The 8,844-nt window shown below is 51.5% G+C and overlaps 1 pseudogene; it reads right to left on the bottom strand.

Annotated features, from left to right (window-relative positions):
- Nucleotides 1–3,923: 3,923 nt before the first annotated feature.
- Nucleotides 3,924–4,062, bottom strand: LOC123073131 (uncharacterized; annotated as a pseudogene).
- Nucleotides 4,063–8,844: the final 4,782 nt, after the last annotated feature.

Genomic DNA, 8,844 nt, shown 5'->3' with positions numbered 1-8,844 from the left:
AGGGAGGAGGAGGGAGGATGGATTACCTCAGTGGAGGAGGAACGACGGCGGCGGGCAACGACGGTCGTTGGGGAACGGCGGTGGCGGGCAACGACGGTCGCCGGGGAACGGCGGTGGCGGCGGACGACGGGGGCGCTGGTGAGAGAGTAAGTGAGAGGGAGTGTGTGTGTGTGTGGGGGGGTCGTTGGTTGCACGGGGACAATATGGTAGGGTTTGTAGCAGCGCGGGTTGAAGAAAAGCGCTACTACTACGGAGAGTAGCGGTAGCGCTGGATAGGGATATACGCTGCTGCTAAGTGGGGCTAGCCATATGCGCCCAGTTCAAACTTAGTAGCAACACATTTCGCTAAAATGCGCTGCTGCTAAAAGGATAGCAGTAGCGCGTCTTACTGACACACGCTACTATAGCAGCAGCGCCTCATTTTACCCAGCGCTACTGCTAAGATTCTGTGCATAAGGTTTTCCCTAGTAGTGAAAACTAGGCGAATGGTGGCAGCCTTTACTACTGGACTAAAAGTATCCTCATAGTCCAGACCATATCTTTGCTTAAAACCTTTTGCAACAAGCCTAGCTTTAAAGAGATCTATAGTTCCATCAGATTTTCTTTTAATTTTGAAAACCCACTTGCAATCAATCAATTTTTTACCTTGCCATGAGGGAACTAGATGTCAGGTCTTATTTTTCTGCAATGCCATGTGTTATTCTTCCATAGCCTTTGTCCATGTTGCATCATCCAGTGCCTCTTGAAGTGTACTAGGTTCACCTGTAGAACAATCCAAACCAAATTTGGTAATATTTTTGTAATTTACAGGTTAAAGTACCCCTTTTTGTAGCCGTGTTCGTGTTGTAGAAGGTAGAGCAGCAGGTGTAAGGTCACATTTATCCCTTGAGTGTTTTGGTGATTGATGACAATGCTCTTGCGGACTAATCATGTGCCTTGAGTTTCTCAGATACTTCATCACTAGGCACGAGACGATTCGGTGCCCCTCGGAGGCTATTGAAGTCGGTGTTGTTCTACGTTTCTCTTTGGTGGATTTGAGTCGTAGAAGAGCCGTACTATTAAGAGGGGGTCCGCGTCGGAAATGTTTGGGTGGAATCAACACGTACACTTGTCCTACCTTTCCTTGCACTCTGGAGCTTCTCTTCGTTATCTTGGTTATGTTGAAATCTGACGACTACTGATGTACTTGCGGTAGTACCGCAAGTACCAGCGGTAGTACCGCTGTGGCTCACGGTAGTACCGCTCATCTTGAGCGGTAGTACCGCGACTCCCAGGCCTAGTGCCGCTTCGGTACGGTAGTAGGGGCGGATGTAATTTTTCCGCGCCACCCACGGTAGTACCGCTCGTCCAGCGCGGTAGTACCGCGGTGACCCACGGTAGTACCGCTCCCCAGGAGTCGTAGTATCGTGGCCCTCCTACCTAGTACCGCAGCGTCACGGTAGTAGGCGCGGATGTAATTTTTTACATCCGCGCCCGCAACGGTAGTACCTCGCCTCGCGAGCGGTAGTACCGCATTGGATTTTTGTACCACCTCAGTTTCAGCGGAAGTAGGCACGGATGTAATTTATTTCATCCGCGCCCTTCCCAGGCCGTGACTTTCCTACCTTGCAGTAGTACCGCAAGTGGGTGCGGTAGTACCACGCAAGCGGTAGTACTGCCCCCTTGTCAGGCTAGTTCCGGCCTGTGCTGCTGTCGCGGTAGTACTGTGGTCAGCCACGGTAGTACCACGCCCCTGGAGCGGTAGTACCGTGTGTCGCGGGCTGAACATGTGGATAACGGTTGGATTTTTCCCACGACTATATAAGGGGTGTATTCTACCTCTAGTTGACTACCTCTTCTACCTCTAAGCTCCATTGTTGCTCCAAGCTCCATTTTCGCTCGATCTCTCTCCCTAGCCAATCAAATTTGTTGATTTGCTCGGGATTGGGTGACAAGGGCCCGATCTACACTTCCACCACAGGATATTTGATTCCCCCCACTTATCCCTTGCGGATCTTGTTACTCTTGGGTGTTGAGCACCCTAGACGGTTGAGGTCACCTCGAAGCCATACTCCATTGTGGTGAAGCTTCGCGGTATTGTTGGGAGCCTCCAAGTGTTGTGGAGATAGCCCCAATCTTGTTTGTAAAGGTCTGGTTGCCGCCTTCAAGGGCTCCAATAGTGGAATCACGGCATCTCGCATTGTGTGAGGGCGTGAGGAGATTACGGTGGCCCTAGTGGCTTCTTGGGGAGCATTGTGCCTACACACCGCTCTAATGTAGACGTACTTCCCCTTAAAAGGAAGGAACTTCGGTAACACATCCTCGTCTCCACCGGCTCCACTCTTGGTTATCTTGTCCCTTTACTTTTGCAAGCTTACTTGTGCTATATCCATTGCTTGCTTGTGTGCTTATTGTCTTTGCATCATATAGGTTGTCCACGTAGTTGCACATCTAGACAACCTGTTTCATTGCAAGGTTTAAATTGTTAAAGAAAAGTCTAAAAAGTGTTAGTTGCCTATTCATCCCCCCTCTAGTCAACCATATCGATCCTTTCAGCAGGTATACCCACAAAAGATCCAGGAGCACCCCCTGCAGCGGCAGATCCCGTGGCTGATACATCGGCCCTAGATCGGCATGCTGGAGGATTTCCTATGGCTGATCGTGAGCGCACATGTGATGAAGATGACATAGAGGATCCCGAGCCAGACCCAGCCGACACGCCATCATGACACGCTCATGGTGCCAGTCGGACCGTATCCGTGGCAGGAGACGCGCCTGACACCGCACCTGAGTCAGAAGCGGTCGGCGCGGGGCGTCGAGTGTAGCAGCATGTCGTATCGGTTGGCCACCGAGCCGAGGGCCGCGTGGCAGTTGGAGATCCGCCCAGTGCGGAGCCGGGCGCGGGGCGAGATGGAGATGCGCATGCGTCCACGCCTGGGTGGCTGTCGCTGTCGCGGGTGGGTGGAGGAGCCCGGATACTGGCGCGCTGGCCCACACCTGCGGTGCAGATCCCGCGGAAGATGCACCGCCAGGCTGCTACTGCAGCTATCCCGAGGGGGATTTGCTCCCTAGCAGCGGACGCATGAAATGTGACCCGTGCTCCACACCATTTTGGGTGATTTCTTCAGCATTTTCTTCTGCATTTTCACCTGTAGTGCCACAAAACTCATGCATGTTGCTATGAGGGTCAGTCAATATTGGTTCACTGCAATTATTTTCCCCTATAACACCACCGGTAAGTTGAGGGGGCAATAAGAGAATTTCTTGGCGAAGGAGTGCTCCGACATTAGGATGAAGATCAGCAAAAGGAAATTTGTTTGCATCAAAGACGACATTCCGAGAGATGTACACACGGCCGGTGGAAACACCAAGGCATTTGACGCCTTTGTGTTGAGCACTATAGCCAATAAATACACATTGTGTCGAACGGAACATGAGTTTTCAGTTGTTGTAGGGTCTAAGGTTTGGCCAGCATGCACAACCAAAGACACGAAGCGACTTGTACTCAGGTTTGGTGTGAAGAAGTCGTTTGGTGGGAGTTTCATAGTTGATAACTCGGCTAGGTAGCATATTAATGAGATGCATGGCTGTGAGAAAGGCTTCATCCCAAAACTTAAGTGGCATGGATGCTCGTGCAAGGAGGGAAAGCCCCACCTCTACAATATGTTTGTGCTTGCGTTCAGCAGACCCATTTTGCTGATGGGCATGTGGGCGAGACTTGGCCGAGGAGTTGTTGCGGCGAGACTTGGAGTTGTTGTAGGAGGGCCGCCTGCCGCTGTTGCCGCTGCTGTTGTTGTCGTGAGGGTTGCTGCTGCTGTTTTGCCCTTTGCGCGGCGGTCCACAGTAGCGAGAGGAGCCGCCACTGCCACCTCCGTGACCGCGTGAAGCACTGTTGGCTGAAGACTTTATGCCGTTGTCTTTTCCGCGGTAGAGCGCCACCCTCCGGTCGAAGTTGCTCATATGAGCAAAGTGCTCATCGAGCGTGACCGGGATGGTGCGAGCATCCAGCATTGAGACCAGCGGCTGGTACTCCATGTGAAGCCCCGCGAGGATATGGGAGATCAGCTGATCATCCTCCAGGGGCTTTCCTGCTGCCGTCAGCTCGTCCGCCAGCCAGCGCATCTGTGCGAAGTACGCCGCCACGGATTGTTGCCCCTTCTGCGCATTAGCAAGTGCTATGCGTATGTTGTTGATGCGGGAGATCAAGGTCGAGGAGAACATGTGCGCGAGCGCCGTCCAGAGATCGTGCACATGGGTGATGGCAGTAACCTGCACAAGTACTTCCTTCAACAGATTATTCAGTAGACATTCTAATACCTGTTGATCTTCCCTGACCTAGATTGGATGTAGGGGGTTTGGCGACGACTCCTCCTTCCCATCCGCCAGCTTGGTGGTGACGGTCGAGGCAAGCTGCTTCACAGATCCATCGACGTAGCCGAAGAACCCCGCGCCTCGGAGTTGTGGCGTGATCTGTGTACGCCAGAGCATGTAGTTTGTGCGCGTGAGCTTCTCGGTGATCTGGTCGGCGAGGGTAGCCTGAGGAAAGCTCGAGGAGGAGGACATGGCGGCTTGGTGGTGGAGATTGAACACTAGATGTGATGGAAGAGGATAGCTCTGTATACCATGTGGAAAATTTAGGGGAACGCCGTATCCTACCGAGGGCGTCTAGTGCATGTTAATATAGCCAGGCGCTTAACTCTGGAATATGCCGTACAAGGTTGTTGAGACTACATGCTTGGGAGACAAGGGATAGAGGAGAGATACAATCGGTTACATGAGATAAGTATAAACTAAACAGCCAATATATATATCTCTACCAAACTACCTACAACCTCCTCTGCGCATGTAAGGTGACGCCATAATATGTTTAACAGATACTTCTGTCAGATGTGCCTATGAAATTTAGAATCATTGGAGCACTTGTTTCGGCAGTGCCCAATTTCCTATTCAGTTTGGTCTGTAACGGCGAGTGCTTACAGATGCAGCTCGCTCCTTCCTACCACTTGGCAGTGTAAAAAGAGAACAACTGAGATTACGAGGGAACCACATCCATTGCCCAGCTGTTCTCCTAAATGCCTTCTCACTTGCGTTTTCGCGAGAACCTCTTGGCTTCGTAATCTGTAAGCACTCGTAACCACTGCCAAGTAATCAGTTGTTTTCCAAGTGGTTACGAGAATCAGTTGTTTGGTCTGAAAACGCAACTGAGATTACGAAAGCACCACTCTACACAGTTGCCCCGAGAATCAGCTTCTCACGCACGGTGCGGCAAGGCATTCAGGAGAACAGCTGGGCAATGGATGTGGGAGCCAACTTATAGGACTACAAAACATTGAGGATATATACAACTATGGCTGAAGGTATCGGAGGTGGAATTGCAAGGGGATACACCGGATTCCATCGTGTGGGCTTGGGAGCAAAATGGATCCTACTCGATTAGATCTGCGTACGCGGCAAAGTTCATTGGACGAGAAGTGGCACCATACGCGGAGTTCATTTGGAAGCACAAGGCGCCACTACAATGCCGTTTTTTCGCGTGGCTAGCCATGCGGAACCGTTGCTGGGTTCTATGGAAATATCGAAATGCCATTATATTTGACGGCGAGTCCCCATCAATCCAACTAATCTAGCGAAACATTGACCGTGAAGGAAGAGCATGGAAAACGGCGGGCCGGCTAAAGGGTGACCTTGAGTTTTTCTTTGGTGGACTAAGTAGGCGGGCTAGTGGCGAGTAGTCGTATATTTTGAAACTCTCGTGTGCCGGCTTAGAATAGCCATGTAAAGCGGTTGTAAATAACCTTGTGGAGGGTTTCTTCACCCACTTCCTTCTATAATATATGGTATTGCACACTCGTGCATATTCTAGAAAAAAACGGTCACCGGAGCTAGACCGGAGCATAGAAAGGCCATCAGTTCAATGATCATTCTGATCTTGTCTGAAATCCGGAGAGAAAGAAATGAATGCACATTCATAAGAAAAATCGATAGCAGAGCAACCATATGAGTGTCCATAAGACGCACGTTTGAATTGTGGCGCCAAGCTGGAGCCACATGTTTAGAGCACCCATTTAGGGACCCTCCGATGAGAGTTTAGCCTTTTTCTATGGCCTGAGGGCTCTTTTATTCTTCTTCTTTTTATATCCTTGATCAACTGATCAAAGACCATCCTTTTTGTATTCCCCATTTGCTACCTGCTATTTATCAATACAAGCCAGCCAGCAGCTGGATCTTAAAAAAAAACTATCACTTCAAGTGATGATTATTTGCCAGCTATTTGGACAAGAACTTTAGTTTCATCGACCATAGAAAGGAGAACTTCCTTTATATACAATGCTTCACGTATGATTATTTGGACACAGGAAGAAGAATTGAAGCTGTGTAACATGCAATTTTTTTGTGAGCACATCGGAGCATCGAAAGGGATGTCTGCATGACTCATGCAGTTTAGTACTATTTTAGGGCATCTCCAATATCGACCCTCAAATCACCCACATATGTCCAAATCGCGTTGTTCGGACGTGTTGTGCCATCTAACGCGGGCCTGTATCGGTTCGCCTGGTGGTTCGAACATATTTTCTCTCGCAAACCGAAGATAAACATGGAGGCTATGCCGGTGTCCGGACTGCTCCCAAGCCCACGCCTGACCGCCCTGGCCCACCAAAAATCCCCCACCCGCCTATCTCGCGCTTTCCATCGAACGCCCGGCCACTCCGCTTGCCGCGCCGCATTCATGCCAACCCTGAGCATGCAACGGCTGGCATCGATGCCATGATTTGTCCGGACGGGAGGGCGATGTTGACGAATGTTAGCTCTCGGGCATGGCCGATTCAATGCGGACACCGCTTCCTGAGGCACACTCCCCCTCCCCGAGCACCACCACCTTCGATCCCCTGTCTCCGTGCCCGAGCCGCTCCTCCTCTCCAAGTCCAGCTGCGGCGATGCCGAAGTTGTGGTGCTCTGTAGGCGGAGTCGGTGGAAGCTTCTCATTCGGTGGTTCTTGGCACTGCTGCCCATGCTCTCCGGGCCCTTCGGCTGGATCCTCCCCCAAGGAGGAGATCGATCTCCTCCAGTGATGAGAAGGACCAGATGCTGCAGCAGCCGCCCCGACTCCTCAAGGACACCGCTATGACGGACGAAGGTCTGTCAGATCGAGGTAACAAAGGAGTGTTCGCTTCCTCACATGGGCCCGTAGCCACCATCACCGACGCGCGTCAAGCAGGAGCAATCGTCCTTGCGGCACCACCGCGTGACGCACGAGCCGATGTCCCCGCTCCAGCCAGTCAAGGAGGAGCTGGCCTCGCCCCAGTGCAACCGCGACGTCTAGATCAGACGCCGTGTCAAGGAGGAGCCTTCGTCACCCCCGCACCACTGTGGTGTCTAGATCGAACGCCCGGTCAAGGATGAGCTGGCATCCCCACCGCGCAGCCGGTACGGGTGCATCGATGCACCCTCATCACCGCCGTTCCACCACCACCTCGACGTCAAGGAGGTGCTCCTGAAGGAAATATGCCCTAGAGGCAATAATAAAGTTGTTATTTTATATTTCCTTATTCATGATAAATGTTTATTATTCATGCTAGAATCGTATTAAATGGAAACTTGATACATGTGTGGATACATAGACAAAACACAGTGTCCCTAGTATGCCACTATTTGACTAGCTCGTAATTAAAGATAGTTAAGTTTCCTAGCCATAGACATGTGTTGTCATTTGATGAACGGGATCACATCATTAGGAGAATGATGTGATGGACAAGACCCATCCGTTAGCTTAGCATTATGATCGTTCAGTTTTATTGCTACTGCTTTCTTCATGTCAAATACATATTCCTCCGACTATGAGATTATGCAATTCCCGGATACAGGAGGAATACCTTGTTGCTATCAAAGGTCACAACGTAACTGGGTGATCACAAAGATGCTATATAGGTATCTCCGAAGTTGTTTGTTGGGTTGTCATAGATCGAGATTAGGATTTGTCACTCCAAGTATCGGAGAGGTATCTTTGGGCCCTCTCGGTAATGAACTGTTGGGGGACGTAGCAGAAATTCAAAATTTTCCTACGTGTCACCAAGATCTATCTATGGAGAAACCAGCAACGAGGGGAAGGAGAGTGCATCTACATACCCTTGTAGATCGCTAAGCGGAAGCGTTCAAGAGAACGGGGTTGAAGGAGTCGTACTCGTCGTGATCCAAATCACCGGAGATCCTAATGCCGAACGGACGGCACCTCCGCGTTCAACACACGTACAGCCCGGTGACGTCTCCCATGCCTTGATCCAGCAAGGAGAGAGGGAGAGGTTGAGGAAGACTCCATCCAGCAGCAGCACAACGGCGTGGTGGTGGTGGAGGAGCGTGGCAATCCTGCAGGGCTTCGCCAAGCACTTGCAGGAGAGGAGGAGGTGTCACGGGAGGGAGGGAGGCGCCAGGGACTCAGGTGCGGCTGCCCTCCCTCCCCTCCACTATATATAGGGGCAAGGGAGAGGGGGGGCAGCCTTGGCCCTTCCTCCAAGGAAGGGTGCGGCCAGGGAGGAGTCCATCCTCCCTAAGGCACCTAGGAGGTGCCTTCCCCCTTTAGGACTCTCCCTTTCCCTTATCTCTTGGCGCATGGGCCTCTTGGGGGGGCGCACCAGCCCACCTGGGGCTGGTCCCCTCCCACACTTGGCCCATGCAGCCCTCCGAGGATGGTGGCCCCACTTGGTGGACCCCCGGGACCCTCCCGGTGGTCCCGGTACATTACCGATAAAACCCGAAACTTTTCCGGTGACCAAAACATGACTTCCCATATATAATTCTTTACCTCCGGACCATTTCGGAACTCCTCGTGATGTCCGAGATCTCATCCGGGACTCCAAAAACATTCGGTAA

This window comes from Triticum aestivum, chromosome 3B, assembly GCF_018294505.1.
Source record: "Triticum aestivum cultivar Chinese Spring chromosome 3B, IWGSC CS RefSeq v2.1, whole genome shotgun sequence".
NCBI classification, from domain to species: Eukaryota; Viridiplantae; Streptophyta; class Magnoliopsida; order Poales; family Poaceae; genus Triticum; species Triticum aestivum.
The sequence above is the reverse complement of the archived record's forward strand: the minus strand, read 5'-3'. Positions and strand labels throughout refer to the sequence as shown.